At 39.9% G+C, this 11,922-nt stretch overlaps 1 long non-coding RNA gene across 1 annotated transcript in view; it reads left to right on the top strand.

Moving 5' to 3' along the window:
* Positions 1–2,880: 2,880 nt before the first annotated feature.
* LOC134474160 (uncharacterized) overlaps positions 2,881–11,922 on the top strand; it is a 30,815-nt gene continuing 21,773 nt past the window's right edge. Inside the window, exon 1 of the long non-coding RNA XR_010044808.1 lies at positions 2,881–3,085. This is a non-coding gene — a long non-coding RNA (uncharacterized LOC134474160). The remainder of the gene's footprint in view (positions 3,086–11,922) is intronic.

The raw sequence follows: 11,922 nt of genomic DNA, 5'->3' as shown, positions 1-11,922 counted from the left end.
GAAGAGGTTTTATCATGAATTGGTCCTGGACTTTGTCAAATGCTTTTTTTTTTTTTTTGCATGAATGCAAACTGAGATGATCATACGAATTTTGTCCTTGGCTCTATTAATATAATATATTACATTTATGGATTTATGTATGTTGAACCCCCCTGCATCCTTGGGATGAATCTCACTTGATCATGGTGTACAATCTTCTTGATGATTTGCTGCAGTGTGTTTGCTAGTATCTTACTGAGAATTTTTGCAACAAAGTTTATTAGAGAGATTGACCTCTAATTCTCTTTCTTAGTTGGGTCTTCTCTGGGCTTTGTATCACGATAATGCTTGCTTCAGGAATGAATTTGGAAGTATTGCTTCCCATTCAATTTCATTAAAAAGCCTGAGAAGTAGAGGTGTTAAGTCTTCTCTAAATTTCTTGTAAAATTCAGCAGTGAATCCATCAGGGTCTGGGCTTTTCTTTGTTGACAGATTTTTAATTACATATTCAATTTCTTTGATATTGGTTTATTAATAAGATTTATAACTTCTTCATTCAGCTTTGGTAATTCACATATATCTAAGAATATGTCTATTTCTTCTATTGTTTTTCATCTTATTAGAATACAAGTTTGCAAAGTAGGTATAGATGATATTTTGGATTTCTGCAAGTCTGTTGTGATTCACCCTTTTCATTCCTAATTGCTTGGATTTGAGTCTTTTCTTTCTTTCTTTTTGATAAGGTTGGCTAAGGGTTTGTCAATTTTATTATCTTTCAAAAATTCAACTCTTTGATTCATTGATTCTTTGAATTGCTTTTTGGTCTCCAATGTGTTAATTTCTGCTCAGATCTTTATAATTTCCTGCCTTGTATGAACTTTTGGCTTAGCTTGCTCTCCTTTTTCAAGAAGTTTAAGGTTCAATGTTAAGTTGCTTATTTGCACTTGCTCTGTTTTCCTGACATGGGTTTTACTACTATAAATTTCCCTCTTAAGACTGCTTTCATTGTGTCCCACAAGTTCCAGTATGTTGTATTGTCATTATCATTCAACTGTAAAAACTGTTTAATTTCATCTGTGACTTGCTGGTTGTTCAATAGGGTGCTATTTAATTTCCATGTGTTTATGAAGTTCTTGTGGTTTCCTTTGGCATGGATTTCCAATTCATTGCACTGTGGTCTGATGGTATGCATGGGATAATTTCTTTTTCTTTTTTTTTAATAAAAGATTTTATTGGGGCTGGGGATTTAGCTCAGCGGCATAAGCGCCTGCCTTGCAAGCAGGCAGTCGTGAGTTCGATCCCTGGTACTGATAAAAAGGAAAAAGACAAAAAAAAAAAAAAAACCCAACTTTATTTAAAGAGAAAAAAAGCAAAACAAAAGAAGGGTATAAGTAAATCAGAATTTAAGAAAAACAGTAAGAAATCACTAGTTGATAGATTACATTTTGTCATCTTAGAAGTCACTGTTCAGCATGGGCCAGGAGGAGAACAGAGCTCCAGAGATCTGGCCATGGAGGGACTCAGGCAGCTTATTCACCTGCCCTCTTGATAAGCACCTGCAGCATGGGACTGGAGAAGAACCATTACCTGTGAGCCTACTGCCAGGCGAGCTGAAAATCAAGCACCCTTCTCCCACCTGCCTCCTCCCCGCTTAGCTACTGGGGATAGGTGTTTCAACATCTCTTGGGAGGATGACCATACGCAGTATAGCAAATATGGGGGATTTCCTGCTATCTTCTGTTTGAAGGCATAGGTTGTTCCCACTATTTTGTTATGTTTCTTTTGCTGTATTCAGTATTCTCAATTGGTTTTACAATGTTCTATTTTTGGTTTGATTTTACAATACATAATTGACTGGGCAGCTATTGTTAAGTTAAAGAGATATACCATAGTACTTATTACTACTATCCCAGTATTCTACTGTGAAATCCTGTACCAATTTCACTGTATTGTCTGATTGGCTTTGTTCTGTCTTGTGCTGTTGCATATTTATTACTTTCAAAATTAAAAATTTTGCTAAAATACATGTGTAGAATGCACGTGTAGAATCTAAGATATGGATAACTGCATGTATGTTTAAATGTATAGGATTGACAACCATGTTACTAAGTTTTTGTTGGACAGTTGATTAAAACTTTTTGCAGTCTCTCTGTTTGAATTCCCACTTTACATGTTCCATTTTTGTACCCTGAACAACTATTTGTAAAACAACATCAATTAGTGATTTCTTACTGTTTTTTTTTTTTTCTGTGAACGTATGTACTATTTCTACCTATTTTCTGTTTGGTTTAATCTTTCTTTAAATAAAAATTAAAAAAAATAAAAAAGAAGTCACTATTCAAGTTACAAAATTAAAGCATACAAAGTTAACATTTAAACAGTAAGACTGCAAACAGTTCTGTTCAGTGATCCAACAAAAACTTAGTGATATGGTTATCTGTTTTACACACTTAAATATACATATCCTTTAGAGCACTTTCTTTTCCTTTTTTTATAATAACAATTACACATTTTAGATTTTATTACTCCTACTTTTTTCTTGGGTGGTGCTTAGCATTTCTCTAACTATTCTGCTTATGTCTAGCTTCAGGTCATTAATAACTTCGTTCCTGAACTTGTCTATAAGGCTCTGGAGATAGCGCTTTATATCTATTGGTGCTGTGTCTGCTATTGCCTCTTTCTCAGGATTGGGGGCCAAGGAGCCTTTCTTGTTGCTGCCTCTTCCCATATTCTTTGTTTCCTATATATGCAAGCGTATATAGGAGGCCCAGCTTCCTTCCCTGTCAGCCACTGTCTGATTGAATTGCACGGGCTAGGTGTTCCCGCCCACTGCAGCGCACCAGGAAGTTGCAGACCAGGCAGCCTATGCGGGGCCCGCCCCTCCAGGTCACCTTCAGGAGCTGGGACCTGGGCTGTGCTAGCCTACTGGGTCTCAGCCAGCAGCGTCACGTGGGCTAGGCACTGCTCACCAATCCCGCTTGAGAGGCGGATTGGTGACTGAAGTAACTGCAGCGCCCTGTTCCCACAAGTCTGCCCGGTCCCAGAATGTCCTCTATTGGAGTCTCCTAGACCGTGGAAGAGTCCCAGTTTCTCTCACTCACCGCAGGTCAGCTCCCCGCCCGTCCTGCTTTCAACTCCATTCACCGATTCCCGTTCTCAGCTTTCGTGAGTCTCTCTCCCTGCTGAGCCGATGTAGATGCAGCAGTGGCGGCGGGAAACCCAAATTGCAGCTTCCAATGGCTCGGGCTCCAGCTTCCACACTGAGGCTTTTCTGTTCCTGTTATAGCACCAGGATTGCATTCCCAGTTGGTTTCTCTCAGCCCAGTTCATTCTTGGGTCAGTGGTGCATATCTCCTCTTGCTTATGATTCCTTACTCTGCACCATTCCTGAATTCTAAGCTGGGTCTTTCAGAGAGCCTCCGTAGCTGCTGCTATCTGTCCGTCATGTTCTCCCAGAAGCAAGAGGATAAGATTAAACATACCAAAACAGATCATAAGGAAAAATTTTTAAGAAACACTGATTTCAAAGCAGGTCCACTGCAGATCTTCACTGTCTATCTTATTGTCTCTAGTTTTCTTCCAAATAGTTGTCCCCATCTTCACACACAGTGAATACATACTGAACATTATAGAAGTAATATAATCATAACTGGATGATCAAGGCTTTTTAGGTCTTCAAGACATTAGGGATGTCAATAGTGACTGCCATAATGTCCCTCATTCTCTTCAAAGTAGCTGTCTTTATCTTTATGTATGCAGAAATTGAACATAAGAGACTAGACTAATATCACTCTGAACAGTGAATAATAGTTTTGCTAGCTTTTATATCATAAAGTTACAGAATTAGCACTGGGTTTCTTAGTGTCTCCTCTTCTTCAGAGTATTTGTTCATTACATTGTGCATTATATAATCTGTTCCTGTAAACTGTTTAGAAATTCTCCCCATGTGTGAATCTCTACATGTATAACTATCCTTTCTATATTATAGGGAAAAACAGATCATAACAAGACAAAAAAATTCTTAGAAAAATATGAAATGAAAAAGACGTATAAAACCACATTATTAGATGATCTACAGTAGTTACTATACTTTCTCTTATTTTCAGTAGAATTGTCCACATTATCAGACATATAACAATTGAGCATAGCATTATATAGATATTTTAATAAAAACACAACTTTGGAGACATTGTAGGACTTCAATAGCAGTTAATAATCAAGCCATGATGGGTATGTTATTACATCTTGGCATCTTCAGAGTAGTTGCCTCTACTCTTAGACTCAATATTATCAAGCATACCAAATTTGAATAAAATCAGTCAAGGCAAAACAGCAGTTTAACAAACCAGCTTCAAATAAGATCACAGTAAGACAATGTAAGTAATACAGGGCTTCAGTTTAAGTTAATAGAAAATTAAGGATAGTTTACCCATGGTATAGCTTGCTATTTTGGGGATAGCTATCTGTACCCTCAAATCTAGTATGAGTAGACTGACCCAAACAAAATAAAGTCAAACTAAGCAAAGTGATAAGATTACTGTGGCTTTTAAATCCTGATACACTATTAACAATGTCCTCTGCTTTCCTTTTTTAGGCAATTCCTCACCTTTCCCTTTCTCAGGATGCTTTGTATATTTTGGGTCCCACTAACTCATTTAGTTTTTAGATTAAGGGGGCAACCTGTTATCTATCTGAGTTGTGCTGAACCTTTTTACCCCTGAGCTTGATCTTGAGCTGTACTCCTTTACTTACTAAAGCCACAAGGTTTTCCTTCTTTCTAGCTGAGTAGTTCTCCACTGCACAAAAGTGTCATAACTTTCCAACCTATCTGCAGCTGCTGGACGAGTTGTTCCTATTTCTCTCTGGTTCCCTGTCACTTAGAGCTTTGTTTTTTCATCTTTGACTTTCAGTTTATTAACCTTCTTTCAGGTTGAGTATATTTCCTATTCAGAGCATCTTGATGGATCCTGCCTCCTAATCTACTCTGCCTGTGGTTTTTTTTGTTAGTGTATCAGGGCTCTCTATATTAAAAATTATAGCCCACCTTCTCTGCCTCAACTCTACTATTCTATTTTTCTGCTATTATTTGTCCATTTTTCTCCTTCATTCCACTGTCCTCCTTGTTCATTGAGGCCTCTCTGCCACTGTTGCTGGAATCTTGGTATTTTTTTTTCTCTCTCTCTCTAGAATATCCTTCAGTATTTTCTGTAGGGTTGGGTTTGTGGCCATGAACTCCTACAGTTCCTCTTTTTCTTGGAAACATCTTGTTTCTCCATTAATTTTGAGAGAAATTTTCAGGGTACATTAATCTTGGTTGGAGGTTATTTTCTTTCAAGGCTTGGACTATTTCCCCCTAGGCTCTTCTCAATTTAATAGTTTATGTTGATAAGTCTGTTGTTATTTTGATGATTTGTCCTTTGTAGGTAATCTGCTTCTTTTCTCTGGCCACTTTTAATATTCTGTTCTTCTGGTGGATTTCTGAAATCTTGATTATTATATGTCTGGTTGTATATCTGTTTTGATTGTAGTTGGCTGGAGTTCTGTATGCCTCTTTTGTCTGAATATCATTTCTTTTTCCTATGCTTGGGAAGTTTTCCTTAATTATTTCTGTGAATTGTCTTTGTAATTTGTGGTTACTCCTGCTTCTTCGCTCATGTTTTTTTGTGTGTGTGTGTGTGTGTGTGTGTGTGTGTCTTTTTTCTTTTTATCAGTACTGGGGATTGGACTCATGACTGCCTGCTTGCAAGGCAGGCACTTATGCTGCTGAGCTATGCCCCAGCCTCTCGCTCAGGTTTTTTATTATTAAGTTATAGATCCTCTTGTCGTCTTCTAACCTTTGAATTGTTGTTTCTTGGTTCCTTGTTATTTTTAATAGGTCTTTCCTTTCACAATCACACATTTTAAATCTCTCTTCAAGTTTCAAAAGGCTAACTTTTGTTTCTGTCAAGGCATTTTGCCAGCTTTCAATTGAGTTTTTAGTTTTCTGATAATCTCTTTGGATCTGCTTCATGTATTCTAGATTTTGTTTATATTATTCACCATAGGTTTCTCTTCCTTTTCTGGGTTCCTCCCTTCTTCCCTTTGTGTTTTCTTGAGAGGGGCTTAGCATTTCTTTAATTAACATTTTTATTTTTTGTCTCACTTGGGTTAAAATTTCAGTTTTAAGTTCATCTATGAAGTCACGAATGTATTTCTTTATGTCTGCTGATGTTGTGGCTAACATTGCATGATCACTGGACTGGTTCTCTTCTGTGTTTACCCCTCCTGGGCTTATTTTCCCAGCATCAGTGGCTGGAGGTTTTGTCTTATCTTTTCCTCTTGTCATGTTTCTGGTTTCCTTCAGACAGGTGTGTGGAGGAGGTGTCAGGCTGTCTCTGTATTACTTATAGTTTTTCTAATGCGTGCTGGCTGGGGGGCTTGTTGCTCTCTCCAGTTTGCTGATATCTGAGGTGGCATGCAGGGAGGCTGCATCTTGGCCCCTCCCCTCGAGGCAGTCAACTTGTGACTGCCTTCAGCACTTTACGCTGTGCTGTGGCGGACATCACAGGATGGGAACAATTTCGTCCCTGGTTATTGGTTCCCAACTAGCGGTGTGGTTCAGTCCAAGCTGTTCCCACCAATCCTCTCTGGGCCAGGGGTGGTTGACTGACACCAGGGCTCTGCCCTACTCCAAAATGTCTTCCAGTCAGCCTCCCAAACCACAGGACCCAATTTCCAGCACTCACCAAGAGCCAATAAAGCTCTCTACCTTGGCTCCACTCCACACTGTGTGGCGTCCTCCCACCAAGGGCCCACGACTCACTAACTCCTGTTATTGGCAGCCATGGGCTTGGGTGCGACCTTGAATCCTCTGACTCCATGGGGCGCCCAGCACAGACCGGTTTTCAGTGAGTGTGTCCTGCTTTAGCCCTCCACCCGCGCTTTTCCTTCTTCTTCCTAATTTTATTTTTCTTTCAGTTTCCTCTTGGGTTAGTGGGAATTGTTCTCCAATCCTCTGGCCCTCTCCATGGCATCAGATTCTAGCATCTGGACTGTTTTTCCCAGAGAGGTTCTCTATCCAGCTTCCTAGCAAGCCACCATTTTTCTTCCCATATGGGATAATTTCTTTTCTTTTCTTTTCTTTTTTTTTTTTTTTTTTCATCTTTTTCCTTTTTATCGGTACCGGGGATCGAACTCACTACTGTCTGCTTGCAAGGCAGGAGCTTATGCCACTGAGCTAAATTCCCAGCCCCCTAGGATAATTTCAATTTCTTTACATTTACTTAAGCATGTTCTATAAGCCATTGTATTGTCTATTTTGGAGAATGTCCTGTATGCTGTGGAGGAGAACATGTATTCTGATGTGGGTTGGAACAATCTAAAGACACCTACTAAGTCGATTGTTCAAAAGCATGATTTAGTTCTAATATTTCATTATTAATTTTTTTGTGTGTAGTTGATCTGTCTTTTTGTGACAATGGTGTGTTGAGGTCTCCCCATATAATAGGACTTATTTGATTTTTCATTTCTGTTAGTCATTGTTTTATATAGTTGGGGTTTTTATCTCTTCCTCTTGGATAGTTTTTTTTTAATGAGTATGTAGTGACCTTCTTTATCTCTCTTAATCAGTCTTGGCTTGAAATTTACTTTGTCTCCAAATAGAATATCTACCCCTACTTTTTCTGGGTTCTTGTCACATGGAGTGTTGATTTCCATCCTTTGACTTTCAGTCTATGCATTTATTTTTGAATTAGATGTGTTTTTTGTATTTAGCATATTGTTGGATCTTTCTTCTTGATCCATTCTGCCAGCCTGTTACTTTTGACTGGTGAATTGAGAACATTAACATTAATAGTTAAAAATGATATGCATTGGGGCTGGGGATTTAGCTCATCGGCCTAAGTGCCTGCCTTGCAAGCAGGCAGTCGTGAGTTCAATCCCCAGTACTGATAAAAAGGAAAAAGACCAAAAAAAAAAAAAAAAAAAGATATGCATTGATTTATCCTTGTCAAATTATTTTTCTGTTGTGGCTCTCCTATTTTCTTTTTTCTCTTCCTCTAATTGCTTTGCCTTCCCTGAAGGATTCCTTCTATTGGGTTTCATGTTTTGTAGCCCTTATTATCTCTTTTTAGAATGTCCTTCAGAACATTTTGGAGTGTTGGTTTGGTGGTCATAAATTTCCTAAGATGTTCTTTGTTATGGAAGTATCTTATTTCTCTATCAATTATTTTTGTGGGGATTGAACTTATAACCTTACACTTTTCCAGCAGGCACTTATGCCACTGAGCTAAATCCCCAGCTCCCTCTCCATCAATTTTGATAAATAATTTTGTGGAGTACATCTATATGGATTGAAAGTTATTTTCCTTTAGGACTTGTAGTACTTTGCTCCACGCTCTCTTTGACTTAAGAGTTTGGGCTGAGAGGTTTGGGCTTTCCTTTAATCTTTATTATTTTGCAGGTGAGACTTTCCTTTATTGACAATTTGCTTCTTTTCACTAACCCATATTAGGGTTCTATACTTGTTTGAAGTTCTGGTATCTTGACTATGATATACCTGGTTGTAGATTTTTTTTTTTGATCATTGCTAATTGGAATTTGATATGCCTCATTTATCTGCATGTCTGATTCTTTTTTTCTACCAGGAAAGTTTTCTGTCATGTTGTCTGTGAACATGTTTTTAATGCCATTTGTGGTATCTTCTGCTTGCTCACTGACTCCAATTAATCTTCAGTTATTTTTCTTTGTCTCATCTAGCAGCTGTTTGATTGATTTCTCATGGTCCCTTGCTATTTTTGAGAAATCTTTCTTTTCTTGGTCACTAACTGCAAACCTGTCTTTGGTATCTGAGATCTTGTCCTCACTTTGGCCTAATTTGCTAATGGAGTCTTTATTCTCCTGGATATCTGCTTAAATCTGCTTTATGGATTCTATTTCTTTCCTAGGCTAAGCTTCCATAATTTGCTTAAGCTTATCTTTTTTTCTTGTCTGTGTCTGCTCTAATATTGCTAAGTATGGTGAATATTTTGGTAAGCCCTGTAGTTATCTGAGAGATTATTTCTAATTTATTTTTTTCCAGAGCGTCATTCAATTACTTTGCTGTTTCTGATAGAATTGGATTCCCGGTCAAGTAACAATATGATAGAATTTTGGTGCGGCTGAAAAGATAAGAAGTATGAAATATAAATCACCTTTATTTTAAGAATGTCTGGAGAGAATCCTGCCCCTCCAGGGTCTGGCATTGTCTCCAGGGGCTGGCATTCTCTCTGGAAGACATGTGGAGTGGGGGCATACATGTAGCTTAGGTTTGCGGTGGTGCGTAAGGGGCATTAGTGATGCACAGGTAGCCCATTGGTATTCATTTCACGCCATAGGTAAATTCCTAGGGGTTGGGAAGATAGAGCCCCCTGGTTCTACCTCCCAGCTTTACCAGCTACAGTGTCCCAACTGGGCCAAAATCCTTTTAGTTTCCACTTCAGAGAGACTTTGTGGGGGGCTTTCAGATTGTCCCACCTCATTGCTCCCTGGATTTGCTGTTGGTGAACTGGATGTCTGAAGTTGCATTTTGCTTAAGTTTCTTCTCATTTTATTTCCTTTTTTTTTTTTTTTTTAGTTTAATTCCTGGGGTGATGCTTGTAAGTTGTCTATAGTGGGTTGCTTTATTGGTAGTAATCAGGATCCTTAAGTGATGACTATTTCTCTGAGTTATATTCCAGGTATAGCTGGTTTTGGGTTATGAGTCTGTTGGAAGATCTTACTTCTTCAGTTTGTTGATGATGAGAAATTTTTGCTTGTTTGGCTTAGTCCCTGGTTCTTTGGCACTGTGCCACTATATTTGCTGTGACCCTTAGTTAATTTCAATCATGGATTATTTGGACCAACAGCTATTTAAAGAAATTATGTAAAATTTGGCTTATTGTGGTACCAGTAACATCAGACACAACCTAGAAAACAACAAGCTGAGCTAACCCTTAATTTGCAGTTCTTAACCATGTGAACTAGATTTGTGATTATACAACAAATTGTAAAACAAACCAGCTGATTATATGCAGTATATAAGTACATAATGTGTCAATTTTTTCCTCAGGATTGAAATTTAAAATGAGTTAGGGAGAAAACAGATAAGTGAAAAAAAAAAAAGAGCTTAGAAGTAAGGTTGGAGGACAAAGGGGGATCATTCCAACTTGGTGCAGAGGATTGAAGAAAAAGATGGAAGAGGTAAAAAGAAGAACAGAACATGATCATACCCTCGAAGAGGTTACAAATCACTTTCACACTCATATACAAACAATGGAGAAAAACAAACAAAAAAGAGGAACAAAAAGTTCACTTTCAGTATTCTCTCTTTTTTTTTCACTAGTAGGCAGCATGTGCAAACAAAGTCCAGCAAACCAGCAGCTGTTTTCTGGCTGCTGAGTAGTGGATAACCTCAGCAGGCCTCCCTCGAGACCCGGATCACTGGGCTCACTGCAGTCCAAGCAGTTTCCACAGGCCTGTGCCCAGCTAGAAGCTGCTAGAGGAAGCTGACAGCAGTTCTGAGTTTTGGGTTTATCCAGCCTGTCTCCAAAATGGCTCCTGGCTAATTGTGCTCTATCTGTGGGAGGACTGAGTTCCCTGCACTCGTCACCAGCCAGTGCACTCTTGATATCTGCGGCTCCCTCTCCTGCTGCATCTCTCTACGGGCCTCCAGGGTTGCCAGCCTTCACTGTCACCATGACTGTGCGTTCCCACACACACAGGTTCCAGCAGCTCTTCTTGCACAGCGAGTCTATCTCAGAGTAAAAGTGCGGCCAGTTACAGCCTTCTTTGTTGAAGTTTTTCTTTTTACTTTCTCCGTGGACTTCAATTTGCCCATTAGTTCCTTCCTGGACCCTGGGCCCACTTCCTTCCTTCTTGTCTTCCTCACAGTGCTATCTGTCTTCCAGTATCTGGATGGTGACTCTCACAGAGGTGGTTTCCTTGCTGCTACCACTCTGCCATCTTCTTGGAAGTCCTTGGAATTTCCTTTATGGCCAAACTAAAATTTTAAAAATGATAATGCTTGGCTTTATGCTTCTGATTCTCAACAAAGATCTTACTAAAACCTCCAACAGTCGCCATGTCACTGTCTCAATTGCTTCCCTGAAGCGAGTTCCAAAGGCTCCTGAACCACATGATCAGGTACAGTTATAGCAGTGACCTCTCTTCTCTGGTACCAAACACTGTGTTGGTTACTTTTCTTGCTGGTGAGAGAAGGAGGAAAGGTTTCACAGTTTGTAGAGATTTAAGTCTATAATCAACTGGCCCCAAGGTGGACAGCACGGCAGAGGGCAGGAAGGAGGAGAAACAATCCATGGCAGGGCAGGAAGGAGGAGCAGCAGCCAAAGTGAGCCTCTCTTTCTCTCTTATCCCATTCAGGTTACAAACCTTTTGGGTGGAGCCGCCCACACACGGTGTGGGCCTCCCCATTATCCACACTCACAATATACCAAACGAATCAATTAGTCAGTTTAGTACTACACACCCCTAATCCTAGTTTCAGGAGTTGCATGCAGGACCCCATCTGGCTTCACTGAGAATCCAGGTGCAAAGTGCAGCCTGGCCCCCCTGTGTCTTGTGCTGAATGGTGGTGCTCTGCTTCCCTTTAGGTAGGGTCCGTCCACACAGCCCCTCTGTGATGACAGCAGCGCGGTTCCCGGAAGGTCCCACTGTGTACCCTGCAGTCAGCTGCGTCTCTTGCTTTAGTTCAGCATCTGTGGCCCTGGAGGTCTGCTTTGGTCCATGTTCACCCTGGGATGGGGGACAGGGAGATGAGGTGCTCTTATCACCAGGTCTCTGCCTGCAAGAACTAAATGACCAAAAGTGCCAGAGGTGGGGTTTCTGGAAGCACAGGGGACAGATAGTGGGCGGTTGAAACTAGGGGCTCATATGGCCTCAAGAGCTATCTCCTTATGCCCACCATGTAAGGGCCTGCACTTCCACAGC

Source organism: Cavia porcellus, unplaced genomic scaffold (assembly GCF_034190915.1).
Source record: "Cavia porcellus strain 051 isolate PalLab524CR breed Dunkin Hartley unplaced genomic scaffold, mCavPor4.1 scaffold_31, whole genome shotgun sequence".
Classification (NCBI taxonomy): Eukaryota; Metazoa; Chordata; class Mammalia; order Rodentia; family Caviidae; genus Cavia; species Cavia porcellus.
Note: the sequence above shows the minus strand (reverse complement) of the source record. Positions and strands in the feature narration are given on the sequence as shown.